We start from the raw sequence: 12,703 nt of genomic DNA, 5'->3' as shown, positions 1-12,703 counted from the left end.
TTTTTTGGCTAATAATATTAGCTCTTTTATTGTAAAAGATAGCTAATAGTTTTAAATTTCTAAAAAATTAGAATAGAAGATTAGTTAAGAATATTAGATTCGAAGATTAGCTAATAAAATTAGATTAGACGACTATCTAATAATATTAGCTAACTATTTGCTACGTGTATTACGCTGGTATATTCTTGGTACAAATGCACCCAAGAGCCACTGCATTACGACCACTCTGCTAATAACATGTTGAACCACATTTAGCCCTCAAAACTGCTAGCACCCACCGTGGCATTGATTCCACAAGGTGCTGATAGGTAGTCTGAGGTATCTGGTACCAAGCGCTCACCAACTGGCCCTGCAATTCCCTCACATTGCGGGGGGGGGGTAGCGTTGCAGCACGAATTTGGTTTTCCAAGTAGGACCATAAATGCTATATTGGATTAAGGTCAGGTAAATTTGGGGGCCAAGACATGACTTGAAAGTCACTGAAATGTTCCTCGAAACAATCGATGACGATTCGACTCTTATGATATGGTGCCTTTTGGTAAACACCATCCCCCGCAGGAAGAACTGTTGCCATTAATGGGTGAACCTGGTCTGCAACAATGCTCAAGCAGGGATTGTTCTATGAGGATTATGGGTCCTAATAAGCCCCATGAAAACATTGTTACTGGGCGAGAAACCATGAAAACCTGGGCGAGCCCATTGTTATAGCTGGAGGGTGGTCATAATGTAATGGCTCTTCGGTGTATATTAAAATTAACCTATTTTTAAATTACTCACAAAATGATTAGAAATATTAATTTTCAAATAATTTTTAGCTAATAATATTAGGTTTTATTATAAGATATAGCTAATATTTTAGATTAGCTAGCAATGTTAGATTAAAAGATTAATCTAGAAGACTAGCTAATAATATCAGATTAGATAATTAACTAATAATATTAGATTAGACAATTAGCTAAAAATATTAGCTAACCATTTGCTGCTTGTATTACGCTTGTAGAGCGTTGGTACAAATAAATAAAAATTAACCCATTTCTAAAATACTCGCCAAATAATTAGAAATATTAATTTTCAAATATTTTTTAACTAATAATAGTAGATTTTACTTAAGAGATAGCTAAAAATTTATATTAGCTAATATTATTAGCTTAGAAGATTAGCTTATAATATTAGATTAAAAGATTAGCTAATAATATTAGATTAGACGACTAGCTAGTAATATTAGCTATTATTATATTTAGAAGAGATTTCAAAATGAAAAGCTCTTATACACCTTATTTTTTTGCGGTAGGGGATGTATCAGTGGAAAAAAAACAGTACTTTTTCTTTAAATAAATTGCGCCCCAATCAAATTGGTATTCATTAAAATGGTTTTACAATGTACTGTTGTAAGTATCAAGTTGAAAGTATTAAATTTTTTTCCAATAAAGTTCTTTGAAGCATTAAGCATAAAGAAAGGAAAATGACATATGTGAAAGTTTTTGATTAGTTTTTATCTTACACAAAAAAAATTGAACTTTGGCTCTTAACACTCCAAGTTTTGCTTCGAAATAAACTTATTTTGTATTCTGAAATTAAAAAGAATTATCAACCAAGGGCAAAATAACGTGAATTGACAAAGGTATATACTGAGATTAATGGCACATTCAAATTCACTTTGAGATATTTCCCGAATTTTGGAAAAACTCAAAGTCAAGCAGAATTACCTTCAGAGAGAAAGATATCAAAAGAATAGGTACTTTTTTTTAGTTTTAAATTATCTCATTAACGATGAAAGAAGAAAAATCATGTGACTTCCATACTATTTTTACTCTGTCAGCAAAATTAATGATTCAAAGGGCTTGAAAATAGAATCATCAAGAAAATTAGGTTTTTGTAGGTTTTTTAAACTTTTAAAGTTACGATTTTAATGTGTTTTATTTGTGTGTGTTCTTCACAATAAGTGCAAAAGTTTGAAAATTTTTTAAACTTATTTCAATATTAACATTTAGTTCAACAGCCATATTTTACTATATATATTTCAAAATCTTCAATTATTGCGAAGTGCTTTCATTAAATATTTTCCCCTCCCTATTTCAACATCTTCAATTATTATTATTACTGCAATAACTGGTTCTGGATAGCCTGGTTTGCAGCATGCTGAACTCGCGTTCGAAAAAACGGGAGTTCGAATCCAGCTGAAGAAAGATGCAGTAAACGGTGACTGATGCACGTTATATTTGTCGGGTTACAAAGTCCCCCATGTTCCCATAACTGATTATTGTTATGGGGGTCCTGAAGTGAAGATTGATCATTCTCTTTTTCAGGTCAATATTACGATCTGTGGATGAATGAATGAATGTATAAATGTGTCTGCTCTATAAACGGGTGTGACGTATGAGTGTGAAAGAAGTCAAATTCATGGTTATAGATGGTGCCACTAAAACACAAGAACAATCACATCCCTTTCCTTAATTACCTGCGACGATAACAACTGCTGCAGCTAATTGTTCGATATCTTCAAAGATATTTTTTTCAATTTTCTATTTCAATGTCTTCATTTATTAGATTATTATAATATAATTTCAATAGCTTTTTTGTCATTATTTTATTAAAAATAACATTATATATGTTAAGAACAATAATTAGAAACATTATGCATGCATTTAAACATTAAGCCTCAAAAAATAATATATATTATTTGAGTTTTCTGTGCGTGTAATATTGGCTTGTGATGGTTGTGGCTACTTTACACAAATTAATGTGAAAGAACATTAAAGTGAAACCCTATACTCTGTTGCAAATTAAGAAAAAAAAACATTATTTCACTTTTAAGTCTTACTTTGTGTACTTTTGAGTAGTGTTTGCTGGTTCATTATTTTTCTGTGCTTTTAAATTCTGGTAATAATTTTCTCTTATTTGTCTTTCCATTATAGGGCCTCGGGCCACTGCCAGTTTTGGTTTTTCCACTGACAACAGAAATGCTCCTGTGGTGTTTTGTAGGCAGTGTGTCCCCTGAAGAAGTGCTGTCTTACAAACACACATATCATTTATTTCATTGCTTTTTATTAATTTTTCCTGGTTTAAATGTTTGTTTGAATATCTAAGCGAAAAAAAAAACAATATAAGTTTTTATGAAAATAAAGTGGCTTGTCAATTGTTTTCTTTCCATTTCTATTGCCATCAAAACATATAAAATTTCAGAAAATTAATTTAGAAAAATATTTTAGCAAAATTGCGTGTTTATATTGTTGATTTTTTTTTTATACAATGCTCACCCATATTGCCATATTGACTTTCAGTTGGATATCAGAAAGAAAAATTTAGGCCACTCTTTCAGAACACCATATTAGGTGGGAAGACGTTGCTATATATATATATATATATATATATATATATATATATATATATATATATATATATATATATATATATATATATATATATATATATATATATATATATATATATATATATATATATATATATCAGTGCTAAATTTTTGTCACTTTTGTTGATTTGTCTATTGCCTGAAAGAATACTAAGCATTCAATTTATTTAAACTAATAATAAACAGAACTTATATAGCTGAAAATTATGTCATAATTTAACAGTAACAACAAGCAGCTTAGTAGCTTTTTTTTTTACCAAAAACGGAAAAGTATTCTTGCTTTTTTTATGCAAGTTCAAACATACATCAAAGGCGTTCTGTTGGATACGGAACTGGACCCTTAACCTTCACGGACAAAGTATCCCTAGTTGAAAGTACTGGATACCTGTCTCAAATATTTATATTTTGTTTTGTAATAAAATTTTAATTTATAAAATCGAAAATAATTATTAATTTATTTTTCAGTAAAATTAATCAGCTTTTATCTCAAAGAAAGACTTTAATCCATTCAGTTTCGAATGATTTTGGACCATGGACTTCCGATAACATATTTATTTATTTAGGACTTATCTACATGAACGTCAGCTAAAATAACTTGTTTTATGTTCTTGAAGAAGTGTAATAAAATATCAGTTAACAACGAAAAAGAAAGATAAAACTTACTGCCTAAGATCCTTTTAAGATAAACAATAGAAAAATGAATCGGAGTTTTAACAATTTATTTTAGCTCTGTTTAGTTTAATCTCTGACTCAGTATTTGTACTGTTTTATCCAATGGTTTATCCTTTATCATAATCGTAAAAATCAACTTGATGGTAGAATTTAAATTTTTCATTAAGGGATATAAATTATAGGCAATTTATATTTCCATAACAGATTTCTGAACAGGATTTATAAAGAAACACGTTTTTACTTCAATTTAATTATTGACTTTTTATTTATTATCAGTTTTGTTTTAAGAGCAATGCATAAAATTTAAAATATAGTTATATTTAGGATATAATAAAATTTAAAATATAACATTTAGAATATAAAATATGTAAAATTACTTCAAAAGTACGTTTTTTTAAATCATTCAATTTTAATAAGATCGTTAATAAGAGAATTCAAATTTCCTTGAAAGAAAAATATTAAATTCTGCTATGAAGTTTTCAGTTTTCTAAAGTTGGTTGAGATGCTCATGTTGATGTACAGTGCGCCAATAAAAACGAACCACCTTGAATAACTTTCGATCTAATGATTAGATCTTCACGATCTTCATGCTCTAAGACTCAATCTAAATAGCTCGAGGGGATGACCTCAAATATGCTTATTAATGATAAAGGCAGACGATATTTTGAGTTGCAATATCAGACACAAAAACCTACGAGGGTTGCGATTTATATTTCTGGCCTTGGCAACAGTAAGCGTTGCTAGGCGACCGCAGACGATTTTAATCGAAAGTTTGATATTTTTAAACATAAATTCAGCAGACAATTTACCATTATAGCTTCATTTGTGTTGTTGACAGTAAATTGAAAAGTTCTTCTCTTTCAAAAAATGGAATTGAATCGTGAACATTTTCGTGCCATTATTTTTCATAATTTTCGACGTGGATTGTCAAGACAAGAGTGCTTCGATGAACTTAATTCTTTATTCAGCGATAAAGTGCCATCCTACAGCACTATAGAAAATAGGCATAACGAATTTAATCGTGGTCGATGTTCGATCCAGGACGAATCCCGTGCAGGTCGTCCAAAATCCGTTTTTTTGCCAGAAAAGATCGATGCTGTGCGAAAACTGATAAAGCAAGATCGTCATGTGACATACTGTGAGATAGAGGCGTCTTTGGACATTAGTATGACTAGCATAATTAAAATATTGCGTAATCTCAACATTTGAGCGTAAAAAAAATTTGTTCGCGTTGGATCCCGCATAACCTGACAAACGCTCAAAAAAGGCTCGTGTCGATTGATGCAAGGAAATGTTGGAAAAATACGTTCAAGGTACATCAAAGGCTGTGTATAACATTTACACAGGTGACGAATCATGGATCTATGCATATGAGCCGGAAACAAAACAGCAATCAACTGTATGGGTCTTCCAAGACAAGACAAAACCAACAAAAGTTGTTCGAGGAAGAAGCACATCGAAACAAATGATTGCCTGTTTCTTCGGCATTAACGGTCATCTGGCAACAGTGGCGTTAGAGCAACGCAGGATGGTCAATTCTGAATGGTACACGACCATTTGTTTGCCAGAAGTCATCGGAGAAATTCGAAAAAAGCAGAAGAACAGGCGAATCATTCTTCCTCATGACAATGCAAGCTCTCACACATCGACTCAAGCAAAGGCATTTCTGACGGAGCGAACGATCGAACTGATGGGTCATCCGCCGTACAGCCCTGATTTGGCACCCAATGACTTCTTCTTATTCCCACACATCAAAAATAAATTACGTGGGCATCGATTTTCGACCCCCGAAGAAGCGGTTGATGCATTCAAAGCGCATGTTTTGGAGTTATCTCAATCGGACTGGAAAAAGTGCTTTGAATATTGGTTCAAACGCATGCAAAAATGTATTGATCATCATGGAGAATATTTTGAAAAACAATAAAACCAATTTCGATCCTACATATTTGATTTTTCATTATTAGGCAAGAAATATAAATAGCAACCCTCGTACCTTCTCTGAATAAACATACCTTTTTTTTCCAACGAATTCGAACTTCTGGCCCCCAAAATATAAGATATATCCCCAATTAGGGAAATATGATCCCCATAATTTGGTCATGAGAGGAATCCAAAGTTTGGACCCCTTAATGTTAATTTTACTTTTTTGTGTACTTCGCCATATCTCGAGAACTTTCTAAGATAATTGAAAATTTGTTTGCACACAATTATGAAATTTGTTTTTCCAAGCATGATTATATGCAAAATATAGCTTTTAGTACATATTGATTGTTTTATTTAATAATGGTGGTAAAAATTTTGACTTGTAAGGTATAAAATTTTTTGCGTCATTTTAATGTTCGTAACTTTATACAGCAAAATAAAAAAAAATTGATTAAAATCCTTGGAATAGTTCTTGAGAAATTGAATTTCAACTATACGACTTCTTTAAAATTCAATTTCTCAGGAGCTATTCGACGGATTTTTCTCAAACTTTGCATTTTGTCATGCAATATTACATAACTTAAAACGACGTAAAAAAGTTAGACCTCATAATTCAAACTTTTTTCAACAATTAATGAAAAATAATAAATATTTACTAAAATTATTTTTTATCGCGGAATTATCTTTGGATAAGCGAATTTAAAACTACGATCAAAAATGTTTTAATTCGCTTAAAAAGTTCTCGAGATATGGCGAAAAAGAAAAAGTAACCCTAAGGTATCCAAAATTTAGCCTTTGTGTTTGATTTCGTAACTTAAAATATCGTCAGCACTTATTAATTAGCATATTTGAGGTCATGCCCTCTAGTCATTAAGATTGAATCCTAAAACGTGAGGATCCGATCATTAGATCAAAAGTTACTCAGATTGGCCCGTTTTCTTTGTCGCACAGTACGGTGCAACAAAATATGAAAATCGTGAATAACTTTTGATCTAATGATCGGATTTACCCTCGGATACGCTAATCGATTAGTGGACGCGACATTTAAGTTGCAAAATCAGACTCAAAACTCTACTTTGTCTGAATAAACATACATTTTTCTTTTGACGGTTTCAAATTCTTAATGTTGAAAAAAGGGGAGCAGCCTTAATCTGAAACGCATGATTCAAATAGTTTGTTTATTCAGGAGAGCGGTTGAAAGTTTATTTTAATTCCAAGTTAAATTTCACGTTTGCATATTTATACATGTCTACGCAATTAATAAAGCTAAAAGAAATATTTTTGCGCAAGACTTTAAATACCTCTTAAGTCATGTGTTATTTTTTATTATTTATTTCTAGGGGGTTAAGCCCCCTGTTTGCTGACACTCCCCAACTCCGATGATTGCTTCGCAATAATTGCTGGTTTTAGGCATAAAACAGTTGAAATTATTCACTTAATAGTTTATGTACTAAAAAGAACACTTGTGCCTCCACTACTCAAGTGCAAATATTTCCTTTGTGATACTATTAAAATCTGTAAGTGAACATGAATCATTTTTTTAAGTAATAACTTTTTGGAATAACATTTAAAATTAAAAGTATATTTTTATAACAAATTTGGTGAGTCTCTCAACTGTAATTAAATATTTTTGCTTACCAAATGGACTGATGTATATTTTAAATAAAATTTTTGAATTCATCACTTTACGCATGAATCTGAAAGTAAAGTTTTAAATCATTTACCGAATCTTTTTAACCGTAATTCATAATTGTATATTAATGTAATTTGTACCAAAAAATAACAATTGTAAAACAGTTAATAGGATGATACAACGATTTAAACAACTTTAACTTAAAATGTAACGTAGAATAACATTACTTTAATAATAATAAGTAAAACAATCCTCCAAAATTCTTAATTTAGAAATCAAACAAAACCTAATACGTCATAATAGAAGTACATGTAATTTTAATCTTTAAATTAGGGAAAGAAAAATATTTATAAAAAAAAAATTTGTCTTATAATCAATTTTATACGTGAGGACAACCAAACCAAAATGAAAATTAATGTAGGAAAATGTGATTTCCAGGCAGTAAAAATGTATTGACAACAATAGAAAACTGAGAAACCATGGATTTTGACTTATAATAAGATAATAACGTACTGAAAAATTAATTTTGAAATAAACAAATTTTAACACTCTAATTTAACATAGGACTAAATGGTATAATCCAAAACTTAATGGCTCAACTTATAAAAATATTTTAAAATTATGATTTCTTTGAGATGGCGAAATTCAAAAACTATAAATATTTTTATTGTCTTCATGGCCAAACTACGTTTAACATATTTTCCAGATTGTTGCTTTCTATTTTTAGGGTTCAATATATATTCAGAGGAAGTACGTTTTTATATCTGACTTCTTAACTAAAAATACCATTTTCAGAACTTTACAATACTTATGGTTAGTTTCTGGAAGTGTTATGATTGTGACCCAGCACGGACATTAAATGAAAAGTTACTCCCAATTACTCTACTTCTTATTCTGCGCTGTGCATATGTATCTTGAAAATTGAAAAAAAAAAATAAAGATCTCTTGTTAAGGTTTATATAAGTACTACGGTAAATTCATTCAAGCCAGCATCATAATCTTTTTACTCAATGAATTAAACTATCGAAAATTAATTGCTTCTCTCAACCAGGGGCGTACGCAAGGGGGGGGGGGGTTAGGGGTTTAAACATCCCCCTTGAGCTCAGACAAAGTGAATTTACAAAATAATACAGACAGAAATAAAAATTTCAGTAGAAATTATGCTGGCTATTATTTTTTAAGACTATATATTTTCATTTACCTTATGCCTACTTTTTTTCTCACGGTATTTCTCAGAATACTGTAAAAAACATTTACTATAATAGAGTTGTACTTTTGAAATCAAATTCACGTGATACTGTTACGGGCGAGCCCCGATCGCTGGTTCCTTTCTGTCCTGCCAGTCGCGATAGTTTTCGAGACTAGCTGGCATTCGCGAGGTCTGGAATCCTAGACGTTCTGTCGTCTTTGAGACAATTCGAGAATTTTGTAGATGCGGTAAAAAAAATTATATGAAAGGGGGAACGGAGTACAGTGGAGTTAGTTAGTCAGACTAAGAGTTATCTCTGCCGCTTGTCTTTCGGAGCGTGTTTCTAAATCTGTTTTCTTTTTTTTTTGGAGACACTGTGCTCGTTGAAGTTATTCATTCCAGCTCGAAACTTTGAGATCGCAGCTTAGCGGATATTTCTGTGCCAATATATATGTATATATTTTTTCTGTTCTTGGATCTTTAGGATGTCAAAACGCATGATTTTAACAATTTTTAATTACTTTGAGAAAAAATCACGACCTAAAATTAGTGAGGTGACAGCATCTAGTACCAATGTAAGTTTTTCTGTTGAACAGAAATGTGATACTTCCGTTGAAGAAAACGTTTCTAGCGTAACAGAATCTGATGAATGTGAAAGCGGCCTCAAAGTGTTACTTCCCACCCATATGACATTGGACTCTTTTCAGAAGATAATACATGCGAGGTTAAAAATATGTATATATTTAAAAATGTTTGGGAACCCAATCCAGCATTTTTTTTTCCTGAAAAAGGAAAAAGAAAATTGAAATTTCAATACAAATGGCTTTATCGCTGGAAATGGCTTGCATATTCAGAGGTTAAGGGTGGTGCTTTTTGCAAATTTTGCGTACTTTTCGCCCCAAGTGGTGCCGGTTCTGGAAAGCAACCTTTAGGCCAACTGTGCAATGTAAATTTTGACAACTGGAAAAATGCTGTAGAGCGATTTTCTGAACACGAGAAATGTCTTTCTCACAAAAAATCGATCGAAACTGCTGGGACATTAAACGATATTTTACTTGGAAAGATGAAACCTGTGGATGAACAAGTTGACAGTGCAGCAAGCAGAAGAAAATTAGAAAATAGTAAAAACATTACTCCAATCATTGAAACCATCCTATTTTGTGGAAATCAAGGTCTCGCTCTAAGAGGACATAAGGATTCGGGAATAATTTCTGAACAACCAGGTGAAGAGAACGACGGAAATTTTCGGGCATTGCTTTGTTTCCGGAGTAAGAACGATTCGACTCGTTAGAACATTTTAGAGTCAAGCAGAAAAAATGCTCAGTATACCAGCCCTCGATTTCAGAACGAAGTTACTGAGGTTTGCAATATTTTAATCCTGCAAAAAATAGTCGGCAAGATTAATGATGCAACTTGATTTTCCATTCTTGCAGATGAAACAACTGATATTGCAGGTATAGAGCGATTATCGTTATGCGTTCGATATGTCGATAAAGAAAATTTTAACGTCACCGAACAGTTTTTGCAATTCATTCCGGTGCATGACTTAACCGGAAAAGCAATAGCAACAACAATATTAGACCAATTACAGTCTATGAAAGTTGATATGAAAAAGTTACGTGGACAGGATTACGATGGTGCTGCATCAATGAGTGGAAAAATTAATGGTGTACAAGCCCACCTAAGAAATATTGTCCCATCAGCACTCTATGTATATTGCTCTGCTCATAGCCTCAATGTGGCTGTATCAAATGCATGCGAAATAACTGGCATTAGAAATTGCTTAGGGACAACTAAAACATTATACGACTTTTTAAATACGCCAAAAAGACAGTATGTCCTATCTTCAGCAATAGAGGAGATGGAAACCAGCTCTAAGAGGGAGAAAATTAAACAGCTATGTGCAACCAGTTGGATGGAAAGATACGACTCAGTAACCGCTGTGGTGGAACTTTTCGAGCCTATCGTTGAAACACTACAAAAAATATCAGAATGGAAGGATAAGGAATCAGCTACCCAGGCTAATTCTTTACTGTGCACAGTATCTAATTGCCAGTTCGTAATATCTCTTTTGTGCATTTACAAAGTTTTCACCATAACAGTCCATCTCTGTAGATACCTACAAAAAACAAGCATAGATTTGACAGAGGCAGTGAGTCTTGCAGAAGATGTCAGTAAAGATCCAAAATTGATGCGTAAAAATGCCACTGAAACATTCTCTGAAATATTCAGCTCTTCTTCTCTTATGCTAACAAGCATTGGATCTTCCACTTCCATGCAAATCCCTAGAATAACGGGAAGACAAAAAAATCGCGATAATTTTCCCTCATCGACACCGGAATAATATTTCAGAGTTAATGTTTTTATTCCATTTATAGAAAATTTTATAACACAATTAGACTTGAGATTTGTATCGCATCGTGATATTTTGAAAGGATTTCAGTGTCTTCTACCTGCCGATCCTTTCATTTGCCAACCTTCAAACATAAAGACTTTTGAAGCATTAGTGGAATTTTGCGCTCAAGATTTGGATACCTGTAAAGAAAGCCTTAAGTCTGAACTAAAACTCTGGTATAAAAGATTAAAAAGGATTAGAGAAGACGGAGGTAGTGTTCCAAAAACTGCGGCGGATGCTCTTGGAATGTGCAATAAAGATATAACACCAAACATTTTCAAACTCCTAGAAATATTGGTCGTTCTACCTGTTTCAACAATTGCAAACGAAAGATCCTTTTCGACTTTACGCCGTTTGAAGACTTATTTACGCGACTCAACGGAAATAATAGAATGAATGGATTGGCGCTCTTAAGCATTCATGGAAAATTTACCCCAGCTGTAGAAGACATTTTAAACGAACTTGCAAAAAAACCCCGTCGTTTGGATATTACTGTATAAATCAATAAATTTTCAGCGTGTTTGCATACTGGTTTAATTCCCTATTTGTTGGTAAGTTATTTTTTGGTTAAATTCATTGGTTTTCTATGGAATATTCACATTTATACGGTTATTATTTAGGTAGCTGTTACAGTAGTTTTTTCTGACTTGATTTATTCCTACTTTTTAATAAAAATAAAATATTTTACCTCTTATTATAAAAAAAATTATATTCTTAAACTTGAAATATAAAAACAAAATTTAACTAAACAATGTTGTCTAAATAAAAAGTCAAAATTGTCTAGCTGTCTAAATTAGGGAAATAATAGTGCTTTATTACATACTCGAATTTCTTTTAGTAATTTCTGAAAATTATGAACCCCCCCTTGAAAACATTCTGCGTACGCCACTGCTCTCAACATAGTCGATCTATCATAGCGTTGTCTATGCAGACGTCTTTTTCCCTTGAACTTAGCCAAAAAGGCGTTTTTACACCATCGACCCTCATGCATTCTCGACAGATCACGAGTCCAAATTGTCATTCTTTGTTCGCACATTAATCTGTGGTTTATGATACCAGGGCCAACGCCAAGCATTCGCCACCTCACCAAATGCGATAAAATTTGGCGAATAAAATAGTGTTTTGGCCAAAGTATCGGTGAATGATTTTTTCCTCTGGAAAGAAAGACAAATCTATATTTAAGTCGATCTTTAAAATTGCGTAAAAATGAATTGTTCTATACAAATCAGTATTTTTCATTAGAGTACAGTAATTTTCAGTAGATGCGGCTCATTACCAATTAGAATTGCGTCTAAATAATATGAGCCTGACAGAAACTACCATAAAATAGTTTTCAATGGGAAAATATAAAACATAAAAAATTATTAAGATTTGCACTTGGAGAAGAGTTTCGAAAATACTCTTAATATTTGATAATTTACTGGTTAATAATTTGAAATCCTTAGAGCGGACCTTGAATATGCATACTTGTCTGACCATATGCTTTACAGTGATTCAAAATATATGCCATTAAAGCAGTTT

Source organism: Parasteatoda tepidariorum, chromosome 7 (genome assembly GCF_982258835.1).
Source record: "Parasteatoda tepidariorum strain Cologne lab strain chromosome 7, Ptep-v5.0, whole genome shotgun sequence".
NCBI lineage: Eukaryota > Metazoa > Arthropoda > Arachnida > Araneae > Theridiidae > Parasteatoda > Parasteatoda tepidariorum.
This window is presented reverse-complemented; position numbering follows the sequence as displayed.